At 36.1% G+C, this 13586-nt stretch overlaps 1 protein-coding gene across 6 annotated transcripts in view; it reads right to left on the reverse strand.

Moving 5' to 3' along the window:
• Nucleotides 1-13586, reverse strand: part of SSBP2 (single stranded DNA binding protein 2) — a 245763-nt gene that overhangs the window by 231771 nt on the left and 406 nt on the right. The gene's annotated exons all lie outside the window — the stretch shown is intronic.

The following is a 13586-nucleotide window of genomic DNA, read 5'->3' on the forward strand; positions in this document are numbered from 1 at the left end:
TCCAAACCACTTATCAGGTTTCCTCCCAAAGTGCTCCCTCTCTAATGGCACCTGAAGAGCAGCACCACCTGGACTCGTCATCTTCCTCCTTGCACCTATCTGTTCTTCCACCAGCAGTCCCTCTAAGTCTATGACTAAAACTTCTACCCACAATTACAGCCTACTTTCCACATTTAGGCCACCAAGCCCTGTGTATTCTATATTCTAAGACATCCACTAGACTGCCCGTACTGTAGAAAAACGGTTTATTACTGTAGCGGCTTACATATTACAATAGCTTCTTAACCTATGTCTCCTCCTTTACCCCACCCTCTGTATTACTTCCAGAATGATTCTTCTAAAATGTGTCTCAGATGATGTCACTTTCTGCTTACAATTACTTGCCTCCCAGGTCAAGCTGTCGCTCAAGGTCATTCTTGAAATAGTTTCTGTTTAACTTCCCAGATTTATCCCCTAAAGCACATCCAGTCACATCAGCTTTCTTGCAGTTCACCAAACATACCATAGTCTTTAATGCGTCCATGTTTCTGCACGTTTCTCTTGCTATAATACTTTTTACTCTCCCCCCCCCGCCTCCCAGTCCCCCCCACACACACACACACACAAACACAGTTTGGCTAACTTTTATTATTTAATAAATATCCTCTTAGAAATATCTCCTAAGACTACTAAAGACATAGGCTGCATTCAATGTCCTTTTTCAGAAATCCCATAGCGCTTCCTACATAACATTATAATGCTTGTTACCCATTGTGATAATCACTGACAGTGGGCCCCTTCTGGATAGTGAGCTCCTGGTGGGCAGAGACTGCTGTGTTATTCATATCTGGCTCAAGAGAGTTCAACAAAGGCTGACATATGAGAGACAGTTTACATTTCTTAAATGAATAAAGGAATGTGGAAACAGCAGAAGCAATATTATCCCCACCTCATTAAATGTATACAAATTTATACTATTATAACATAAATGGATTTTTTTATTTTAAATGCTATTTTGACAAAATCCAACTTTTTAAAAAACTCTATTTTCTCAAGCCATTCTATACAAGGAACTAAAAGATTTGTTTCAAATTTAAAAAAATTAAAACTTCAGTATTGCCCTGGATCTTCTCGATTGGCCCTGCCAGATCTACTCTCTACCCTTTTAGCCCTGTGAGACTTAGGCGCTGATCTATATTATATAGTATGTCACCAGGGTTTCCTCGCCCTCTGGTTCCCAGTTGGCTTCTACAGAAAAGAGGCATCAGCTGATGAGAGGGCTAGAGAAGAAAGAAGATACCCTCCCTGCTAGGCCTCCAGTCTCTATTTACAGAGGGTTTCACAGTGGCTGTGGTCCTCTTCCCAAAACCAGAGTTCCAAGAGGGGGTGACCTTTCTGCAATGACCACGGTGCTCAACCAGATTCTGGTAACTGCCCTCTCCCTTTTTCCTTTCAAGACCTAAGACCAGTGATGCTTCCGTTGTTGCTAATTCCTAGGTGATCCTCCATCCCTGGTTGGTTTTAATCTTGCACATGCTTTCGTTAAACTCCCTTCAATTATCTTTTCAAGAGAGCTCTCCTGCTAGGGATCTGGCCAATACAAACACAGAAACATTTTGTTAACTAGCAGCATTTTTGGCAGTGCTTGCTATATTACGAGTTCTCTTGTTAATGATATCCCCATCTTATAGAAAGGCATCAACAGCCTTTAATATTTTAGTTAAAACATACCTATACTCTAATCTTTCTGGTCCTGAATTTAGAAGGCCAACTCACTTGTATAATTGACTCAATACCAATTTCAATTCAAAATGAATTAGCAAGTTATTTCCCAACATAAACTCCTACCTAAAAAATATTCCCACTATATACACACATACACATATGTGTGTGTATGTATATGTAATGTCTATTTTATGGTAAGAAACTTCATTCAAGTTTTCCCATTATAGTATTTCGCAATGAAAGAATAGCAATATCAGTCTCTCAGTTTAATTCAGGGTTTAAGAAATGCTTATTGAAACACCTTTAATAACATCCTAATAATAAGTGTTGCTTAAATGCACTGATGAAGTGCAATCATTACGTAATTTTAATCCAATTATAAACAACAAATGGCACAGGATGCTGTGAAAAATGAGACGAAAGAACTGTTTCTATTTTTTCTAATAGTACTACAGAAATGACTATGTAATAGACTCGATTTGGTTGTACTATTGCTCGTGGACCACATGGAACTTTCCAGATGTCCTAGTCTAAAAACAAACAAAAAACCAACAGGCCATATGTCGGTTGGATGAGACAATAAGTAGTGGAGACTCATAATTAAAGGAGAAAGGGGTTTTTTTCTAGATATTACATATTCCTCTTCTATGTATTTCTGACTCTCAAATTTACTAAGTAATTTATGCCAGATTGCTTTGCCTCTAGATACAGAAAGGAGAAACAGCTTCACCTGAAATTATAACCTGAGCTTCTAAGCAGCATCTTATACTCTCTAACAAGCATTGCATCCAAGTTGTTAAATCTCAGATACCACCTAAAGAATTTGGAGATATTTAAAGAGCTTTATATTTATAGCTTTTGGTAGCTATAATTCTACCTACCTTTTTATCAGCTATAAATGCTCTCCCTAACCTTCTTGCTTAATCTCTCTCTTCTCTATTGGCTCTCACCCCAATTAAAAATGGAACTATCCAAACATTCCCATTGCACTCCCCATTCTCACAACTCACATTTTTATATAAATAACACTGAGGCAAAAATAGTTAAAATGAGCAGTACAGTCAGAAATCATAGTTTCAATCCAGACCACTCAACTTACCATGTGGCCTTGGACAAGGTATATGATTTCAGCGAGACTCATTTTCTCCATATGTTAAAGGGGGATTCTATTTTATGAAGTTACTAGAGGGATTAAGCAGGAAAAGAAGCCAAACACAAAAAAGACAAATGTTGTATGATTCCATTTATACAAGGTACCTAGAAAAGTCAAATTCACTGTGACAGAAAATAGAATGGTGGTTGTCAAGGGCTGGAAGAAAGGGGAAATGGGGAGTTATTATTCATTGGGTACAGAGTTTCAATTCAGGAAGATGAAAAGTTCTAGAGATAGTGATGATTGCACAGTAATGTGAATGTACTTAATACCACTGAAATGTACACCTAAAAATGGTTAAAATGATCAATTTTATGTTATATATATTTTACCACAATAAAAACAAAAACAAGAAAAAAAGTATTCTACCAATAATCTATATCGAAACTTTCTTCTCCATATTGGAAAGAGGCACAGGAGCAAAAAAAAGCTTCCCTCTCCCTGCCACCAACCAGCTCTCCACACTGAAGCTAATGGGCATAGGAATACAGAAGAGTTCACTGATCAAAATTAGTCTTAGCTTTCACAAATTAGAAATCCAAACTACCCTAAATCTCAAACCAATCAATTTATATAACAAATTTCAAACAAAAATCAGGTTTTATTATCATATAGCACTTTTGGAATTCAGTAATTGTATAGGATTGTTTTTAACTCATACTATAACAGTATTTTTCATTTAATCAAAGTACTGACATGAACTTTTAACTATCACCTAATCCGTGATTCTCTGTTGAATCAAATCCATGACTAAATCTTCTTAAAACATATACATTAATTTCTCATTTTAAAAGAGGCACCAAACTTATGAACCTTGGCCTTAGAATTTTATGAATTTGACCTCAAAGGCAAAGGATATAAAAACAAAAATAAATGAATGAGACTATATCAAATTAAATAGCTCCTGCACAGCAAAAGGAACTATCAATAAAACAAAGAGGTGACCAACCGAATGGGATTTTCAAACACCTCCAAAAAGGGGCTAATATCCAAAATATATAAAGAACTCATACAATTCAACAAAAAAGCAAACAATCCCATTGAAAAATGGGCAGAGGAACTGAACAGATACTTCTCCCAAGCAGACATAGACATAGCCAACAGATAAATGAGAAGATGCTCAACTTCACTAGCCATTAGGGAAATGCAAATCAAAATCACAATGAGATACCATCTCACACCTGTTAGAATGGCTATCATCAACAAGATAAGTAATAATAAGTGTTGGAGAGGCTTTGGGGAATAAGGAACCCTCATATACTGCTGGTGGGGATGTAAATTGGTACAGCCACTATGGAAAACAGTATGAAGTTTCCTCAAAAAATTAAGACTAGAATTACAGTATGACCCAACAATCCCTCTTCTGGAACTCTCCCAAAAAATTTTGAAAACATTTATCCATAAATATATATGTACCCCAATGTTTACTGCAGCATTTTTCATGGTGGCCAAGACATGGAAACAACCAAAGTGTCTTTTGTCAGATGACCAAATAAAGATCAAATGGTAAATACATACAATAAAATACTACTACTCGGTCATAAGAAAAGATGAAATACTGCCATTTGGGACAATATGGATGGATCTTGAGAATATCATGCTAAACAAAGTAAGTCAGATGGAAAAAGTTGAGAACCATACGATTTCACTCACATGAAAGCAACAAACCAACAAGACAAAACCTCATAGACGCAGACAACAGTTTAGTGGTTACTAGAGGGAAAGTAGAGAGAAGGGGAGGTAGAAAAGGGTAAAGGGGGTCAAATATATGGTGACAGAAGGAGATGTGACTCTGGGTAGTGAATACACAATGTAACATAATAAGATAATGTATAGTAGAATTGTATACTTGAAACCTATGTAATTTTATTAACCAATGTCACTCAATACATTTAATTAAAAAATAAAATAAATATATAGATACATCCTGAAGATCTTTTCATTATTAATTGAGTAAATGAACGAATGAGGCAGCTGTAGTATAATACACAAAACACTGACCTTGAAACCAAAAAAATCTAAACATGGCTCAGCCCTGCAACATAGTATCTGTATTACCCTAACTAGGTAAGTCAAATTCCATTTATACTCTGAACAATCAATGGGAATTATCATCTCCCTCCCAGAATTATTACTGAGATTTAAATAAAATAAAGAACATTAAAATATCTTGAAAGTATAAAGTATAATCCCATTTATATTATTAAATTTGTTAAAACACATTTTATTCTATCAAAAATTCATATTAAAAATATATACATTTCATAGTAATACAACTAGGTAATCTCCTGTAGTCCTAAAATTCACAGAAAGACTACTCAATTATAACAAACACTTCTTTAGAAATCACGTGGTACCAAATATTAGAAAAACTGGGGAGAAAATGAGCTAGCTATAGTGATAACCTGTAGTGATATATAATAGGTTACATTTATCCCACAAATATCTAATCAGAATTCCAAGCATTGTGCTAATCGATGGGAATACATTGGAGATGACACCATGGTTCTTGTCCTCAGGGAGTTTCTAATCTAACTGAGAGATGAGACATTAAGCTAAAGATCACCCAAATAATTCATTAATTTATGATGTGAAAAAGGAAGAGTCGAGGTTGCTGTGTGAGCACAGAGTAAAGGGGTCTAAACCAATTTGGGATATTTCATGCTAGTTATACTATTCTTTGTCAACCCAATAGGTTTTAAGTATTCAATAAATCTTAGCTATTTCTATCATCAACATTATTATAAAAGCTGTTATCTTCCACTGTCCTCATTAGGAACAACTGTACCCCTGGGGTTTAGGAGATAAGAGACAGTCAACCTTATTACCTAGGAAAACCCAAATAAACAAGACCCATCATCCAGTTCCTCAGTAAAAAACAAAACCAGGCCCCAGGAAGCATAGCTTCTCATCCCAAATTTGACTCATATTATACATATCCTTGAGCAATTATGCTGATGCTGAGAAGTTTCCTCAATGGTGCTTTAAACCTGCCTGAAATGCTCTAACCCCAAATATTCTCACAACAAATTCTTTCAATATTACTCAGGTTTCTGCTTAAATGTTTCCTTCTCCAAGAACCTTTCCTTGACTACCCACTCTAAAGTAGCCTCCCAGTGACTCTAAATTACATCATCCTACCTCATTACTTTACAGCACTTATGACTATCCAAAATTGCCTACTACATTTATTTACTTTATTATTATGTTTCTCCTTCAAACCTGAAAGTAAGTTTCATGAAAGCAGGGACCCATTTTGTTCTCTATATGCTCAAGATATATCTTCCTTGACAAATAGCCCAGTTTTGTTTAGGTAGTTCAGGTACAAGGGAGCAATGTTTCCAGCCCAGAAGATGAAGGATGACTGATTTAAACCAATTATGGTAATCCCATTACCTCTGCCAGTAATTGGTTTAGGAGAGAGAATTTGACAGTTCTCTTCAATAAGGCATAAGAAGCTATCTGCTAAGCAACTTCTAGAAAAGGTTTTCCTCTCTGATTAGGAGACATGGGAAGAAGGAAAAACCTTATCCTTTTCCCTGCCTTTATACTTGGTTGTATGAGGAACTGATATGGGAATTTGATGCAGAGATGTTGCATTCCTGAGAGGGAAAGCTGAGGATGGCAGAGAAGCTCATCCTGAACCCTGATGTTCTTGATTCACTGACTCCACTCTAAACCTACCTCTTCCAGACATCCTTTATATGAGATTTGTTTTGAAATTCTGATCAGTTAAGCCATTTTATATCTCCTGTTTTGATATCTGCAGCCAAAGCATGATAAACTCTTAAGCCTCTGTTTCTTCTGTAACATTAACAGAAAATAGTACCTACAGTCTAGTGGATCCTTGAGGGAATTAAATGAGACAATGCAAGTAAAGGCCAAATATAAACAAAACACTCAAATGATAACATTGTTATTGTTACTATTAAAAAATAACTTTCTATGACAAAACTCCACAAGCTCTTTTTGTAGTAGTTATGATTTTGTTATTTTACAGAAAACATTCATTTTAATCCTGTTTAAATAAAATAATTTTTAATAGAATTCATTTACTAACTTTCTTCTATCAGTTGCTCTTGGTGCTTTCTCAAATAGCTTTCTCAAGTAGGTAAATAAAAGGAGAATCAAGATAAATATCAGATCACTAATAAAAAATAACCATATTAATTTTAGGGGAAAGCTTGTTTTTTCCATCAGCTAATCTCTTAACTTACAAGGACAGTCACATATAGATTTTCACCTACTATTCTTACCTGCATAGATATTTCATTAGTATTTTAATATGGCTTAGATTATATTAATCAAAAATTAAAACTATATTAATACCTACAATTACAAAAAATATTTAAAAATTGAAAAAAAGAACAAAGTGTTATACTTCAGTCTCTACAATTTTTTCTATACCAAATTACTTGTTTTATATGTCACTGAAGCAAAGTTAATACAGAAGATCAGAAGTAGGAGACCTGCAGGTCACTGGTTCAAGCTCATCCAGCTGAATTATGATTTAAAAGGTTATGATGGTTCATTACTGTCAGAAAGCTGTTTTAGAGTCCTACATGAAATAACCAAAATTCTTAAAGTAAAATATGATGGTAGTTTTGTCATTACTAAAGAAGTGACAACTGAAGTTTCTCTTTTAAAGATGAACAAGGAACAAATGTTAAATCCCCCATTGCACCAGAACTGTCCAGGCTCCTCTAAGTCCCATCACTATTACAAAAACATTAGCAGCTCCCCTTTTCAAAAACATTTAACTATTAAATATTTAACTATTAAATATTTAACTATTAAAAATATTTAACTATTAAAACATTAGCAGCTCCCTTTTTCAAAAATATTTAACTATTTCAAAAATATTTAACTATTAGCTATTAACTATTCCAACAAAAATTACTAGTTATCTATTATGACCAACTTTAAATTTGGCAGCTGCAGGACTATGAAAAGTTACCTGGAAAAACTCTATTCCTCCCTGGGTGGACAATTTTCCACCTGTTTTTCAACGTACTCACACAATGAATAAGACATACAGTTTGGGGATAGAAAGAATAGCCTCTATTATTTTTCTAACATTACTGAAAAAGAGTAGGATATAATTCTTGGCAGATCACTCTTCAGATCACTCTTGGCAGAATACATGTACATGGGGTTTTGATATAATAGTCAAATAACTCTCATAGTCCCAGTTATGTTGTTATATACAAAACGTTACATATGTACATACCAAATCTGATAAGCAAAGTTTAAAATCTAAATATAATCACTTATTTTTTATTCTAAACTCTCTTCAGATATTAGCAAATATATCTTATTCTACTGTTCCAATGATACTTTAAGTCCTTCATTGGGGAAACAATGTTATTAATAAAAGTAATATTCTAGCATTTGTTTACAAAGGCTCATATATTACTAACAAATATGACTCTAGCATGCAAATATTTCATATCATTCCCACGCCAATGTTGAAGCAATAATGTACACATTATAGAAAATATTCTTATACTCCAAAATTATAGTTATCTTCAATACATATTTTTAAATTATATATTCCCAGCATCATGTCTTTTAAATCCAGTACAGTAATCCTCAATGCTATGCACCAACATTAATGTAATAGTTGTGATCTCCACGGAAGAAAGAAAACTCTAAATTCAAATTTTTTTTTTTTTCCAAATTTTTACTTCCAACTCGAAACTGCTGGGGGGAAATGTTAATAAACTGCAATCTACGTATTCCAATCCCTACCCATAGTGTATGTTTTAATTTTAAAACAAAATAATTCTATTTCCTAGTAGTAATTAAACATAAAAGACACATTTGGTCCACTAATGCAGAGTAATGAAAATTTAATGATTTTTTTCATCCAGAATTGGTTTTCTATGGCAAACTGGCTTTAAAGTATGGGAATAAATCTTTCGTTTTTTTCTTTCACAGCTCTTAAAAAAGAAGAGTCAAGATAAATCTTTTGATAAGCAATGCTAAAATTTAACTCTCAACATCTTACATATTTTCTTTAGGTTTATTCCTTCAAAAAACTCATTTTTTGGATACTTCTTAAATAACAGAAAGAACAATCAAAAGAAAAACTCTCACAAACAAGATGACGTATTAGGTACAAATTCTTTAGCATTTTGGAGGAAACATCTTCTGGATTGGGAAGGGGAGAGTCAATTTAATATCTTACTGAAAATTTCATTCCCCCAGAATGGTATTCTTTCATTAGTTTTAGAAATCTTGAATTCCGTTAACTGTGTTAACTGCTCGTCAATCAAGTTTCTAAAGATCTGTATTATTTCACTTGTCTTAACTTTATTTCCTTCAGAAAAGAAGAAAAGGCAAGTTCAAAACTTTTAGGGGGTGACTAAATAGTAAAAAATAGGGAGATAAGGTGATGCTGGCAGATACTAATCCAATAACTTTCTTTTATACAGAGTAAGATTTTAATGTTCATTTCTATGACCATGTAAAAATGTCATATTTGTTTCTTGGTATTTGAACTAAAAGATTCATAATTTAAAAACCAAAGTTACTTTCAGGGCCTCAGGTTAGATGCACAGTTTGATTTCTGTCGTTTCTTATTGGTTTACTTTATTAGTAAACTAGTTACTGTCTGGTATGTGTACAATACATTCAACTTTGCTTTATAGCAGATTTGTCTTTCTGTACTATGTTTTTTTATTTTTTTCTGCATTATTACATACTTTTGGAAGTTCAAATTAGTTTAATAACAAAGTAATATCACTACTTATCAATTTGCAGGTGGCAGTTATCTTTCTGTGGCAGTATGGCTTAAAGTTCAGCAACATTTCATATAGGAATTGTTCACAACTACAATGTTTACTTTCAAAACTTAAGTGATCAAACAAAATTCCTAGAAGAAAAAAACTCTTTATTATTTAGGCTTCTAAGTAGCACTCCTAAAATTTCTATGCCTTCCCCATACCACGCACATATCTGCAGTCTACCAATATGGAGGATATAAGCATCAGGGTCAACCAATGGTTAAGATTACATATCTGATCAAATCTTTAAAGTCTCTAATATCTGATTATGCAATGCTGTTCCCTAAATCTGTAGCATTCTACCCTAGATCAGGAAGGCAATCTGGTATACTGAAAAAGTATCTTTCAGTTTCAACCACAGGTTCTAAAGTTAGAGAAATTTGTGTTAGAAACCCAGCTAGCGGTGTATCCCTGAGCAAGTTACTTATTTTTTCTTATTTCTTTAGTGGAGAAAAACATCACTATCTTGCAGAATTATTAGGAAATTAGAGAAAATACATATAAAGTGCTGAACACAGTCTCTGGCACACAGAATGACAAATAATAATTACTGTTCTGGGCTATTTCTGAAATACAACTAAGCCACAGAATGTGGAACTCAAACTTTCTAAGTCCTTATTTTGGAGGTCATTGAAAAAGTTTTCATATTGAAAAAAATTCCTTTGAGTCCAATATCTTCACTTATTCAAATATTTATTTGGTGCTTTCAACATAAGAAGGCACTACCCTTAATGTCAAGGATACCTCAGAAAAGAAATTAGAAGTATCATCCCTTGCCCTCAAGAAACTTACATTTAAGAGGAAGCTAGACATGAAACAACCAATTGCATTGTTACTTAATTACGTTTGTGATCTTTGCTAAAAAGAAAGCCTACTAAAGGGAAAAATGACCCAATAGGATCAGAATTTAAATTTCTGTACAAATGTCCCACCTCCCTCCAAGAGTTTTCAATCATTTCCTGTATAATTAAATCTAATCCCAACCTTTGTATAGACTTGATCCATCTAGTTTTTAAAACAATAAAGTAATTCACCTGACTGGCAATTTTTTAAATTTTATTTTTAAATTATAGTTGATATACATTACATTAGTTTCAGATATACAACATAGTGATGAGACATACACCTTATACAGTGATCCTTCAGTAAATCTAGTAACCATCTGTCACCACACATAGTTATGATATTGTTGGCTATTTTTAAGTTCAGAACTGTGTACTAAAATTATAGAAACTGCATAAAACTTACAAATTAATTTCAAGTATTCCAATGGTGACTTCTTAATGAGAAAGCAAAGATATAATTTGGTAAAAACTTGTCAGCTACCCACTACGAACTCATGTTAGAAAACATTTCTTGATAGATTATAAAACACAATATTTTTATTTTATGTACATGACATTATTCATGACTCATTTTTCAGAATGTTTTATTAAAGTAAAATATTGACAAACTTATTACAAAACATAAATTATTTTTGTGATTTTTAAGATCAGAACAATTCTAATTTATTTACTAAAAGAGAATTCTTCTTCACTCAGGTAACCTTTTAATCTGCCACCTCAAGAAATTTTTGTTTAAATCTGGTGACATCCATTTTAAAGACAATTTCAAGATTTCTATTTTTAGAAGTTAGTATACTGTTGTAGAATAGTGCCATTAAAGTCCTAGAAAAACATAAAGGGAAAAACTGAGCAATCAGATTAATGCCCCTACCAAAATGAAACTAAGTTCATTCTATAAAATATAATCTACCTTAATGTTTGTCTTTATTCAAACAACATTTACCTAGAAACTAATACAACAACAATTAACCCTGAACAGTCATTGTTAATTCTCCAAAAGTGGCCTCTTCACCTATATTTAGTTCATAAGGCAAGCCAGTCCAGGATTTCTGATGCCAATTATAATGAATGGAAGAAATATATTTAAATCAAATAGCACCATCTAGCAGAACTCTCACCACTTTGCTTACAACAGTAGATGTTACTTGGTGTTCAGTTTGGTAGATCTGACAGCAAAAGTGGCAACTATTTGTTTTTATGACAGAATCCCAAAATTAGAGCTAGAAAAGACCACAGACACATCAGGTCCAACTTCCTCATTAGTTATCTCAGATTTTTTTTTTAATATATTTTTACAAAGTTATCAGGATACAGATTAGATTCAGCCACTTCTGGGAGTCCACCTAAATTTTAAAATTACTTTGATTCTCAAAGTCAACCACCTCCCAAATAAATAGTATTATGCCCTTATACATTTCAATTCCTTCACTCCCAATAACATGAAATCCTAATGTGCTGTAATCATCAAAACATACTCCTCTAAATGTTTCTATTTTATCATATATATTACAACCAAATGATTAATGCACACAAATTAGGTTATTTCAAAACTTCAATTCCACTAACTGCTGTTTCTTAACCAGGCTATGATGCTGTCTTTTATACATTCCTTGTCACAGTAATAAGATGGTAAATGTAGCTCCTCAGAAAATACCTCTGGGAAAAAGAAAACAAAAAACAAAAACAGCATCTCTCCGTTAATTTTTGTTTTTGTTTTGCTACATCAAGGCCTGCCACCCCTAAATCCCACGGGGATATGTGTGTTGCTGCCAACCCAAAGATTAGGAAATGCTCCCATCCCTAGGGCACAAGAAACTTTCAGGAGAAGACTACTAACTGCTTAAAGCAAGGAGGGAACCTCGCGAAATTAGTTTCTATTTACGCAGCTATTTCCGTGCGCAAGGTAACCAAAGTAGCTTTGGGGAGATGCTCTCAGACTTTTTCCCAGTCTGAAACCCCTCGGAAAAGGAGAGCGTGTTCAATGACACGGATAAACCTCACCCTTGGAGTGGAGGTGGTTACTGGGAATCACAGAACTGCTGCAAAGAAAAGAGGGGTTCTTCCTCAGTGGTCACAGGCACTGTTCGCTCTCGTTTTTAGTAACAACCAAATCACCGTTACAAGTACATAAGAATAGCAACAAACAGCCCCGCTTCGCAGTGTGCCGTGACGGTGGCATCCCGAGCACAGAGGGGCTCTTTTTTGGCCAGCCTCTTCTGGGCTCCCACTGAAGTTAACACCTGTATCTCCAACATAACCCGAGTAAACAACTTCTTTCCACCTCTACATTTCTCCCCTTCCCGCAAATCCCTTTTCGGACCACTGCCCACTGCCCACCACACACAACCCTCCTCGCGCGGACCGCCGCGACTCACACAACTCCCCTCTGCGCGCCCCACGACCACCATCCCGCCCGCCGCCGGGGTAGCTGCGGCCCCCAGATATTTGGGAAGCAGCAAGTCTCCCAAAAAAGTTCGCCAGCCGCCGCCGCAGAGTTGGGTCGGCTGCGAGAAGCAGAAACGCCAGCCTGCTCCAGCAGATCCCGCTTCTCGCCAGCACACTTTTCCTCCCCGGGAACTCGGTCCTTTTCAGACTCCCAAACTTCAGCGGCGTCTCTGGTGCCCGCTGCTCCGCGCCCCAGCTCCGTGAGGCGCTGGGGGCTGGGAGCGCCGCGTCCCTTCTCGGGACAAGCCCCCACGCCCGCACACGCCCTCCGCGCCCCGCGCGCGTCTCCGCGCCCCGCGGGGCCCCGCTCGGCCGCTCCGCGCCCGGCTTCCGCCCGCCGCGCGCCCTGCACCGCCGCCCTCGCCTTGCCCGGCACTCCCCGCCCCAAGCCCCAGCGCCTAAGCCCCGGTAGTGGTGCCCCTAGTGCTGTCCGCCGCGACCCTAGCCCACCTCTCCAAACACCCACATTCCCACCTTGCGCCCTCCTCCACGCAGCTGCTCCCTCCCGTCCTCCCCGCGACCCCCGGCGGCTCTCCGGATCCCCGCAGCTCCAGACCCCATCTCTAAAGTTACTTTGTAAGGAGGTGAACCCGCGGGTTATTTCCCTCAACCACCCAAACAAGTTTCCATCCTCGCCACCAGCACCGCCGC

The sequence above is a fragment of the Pteropus medius genome, unplaced genomic scaffold, assembly GCF_902729225.1.
Source record: "Pteropus medius unplaced genomic scaffold, Ma_sr-lr_union100, whole genome shotgun sequence".
NCBI classification, from domain to species: Eukaryota; Metazoa; Chordata; class Mammalia; order Chiroptera; family Pteropodidae; genus Pteropus; species Pteropus medius.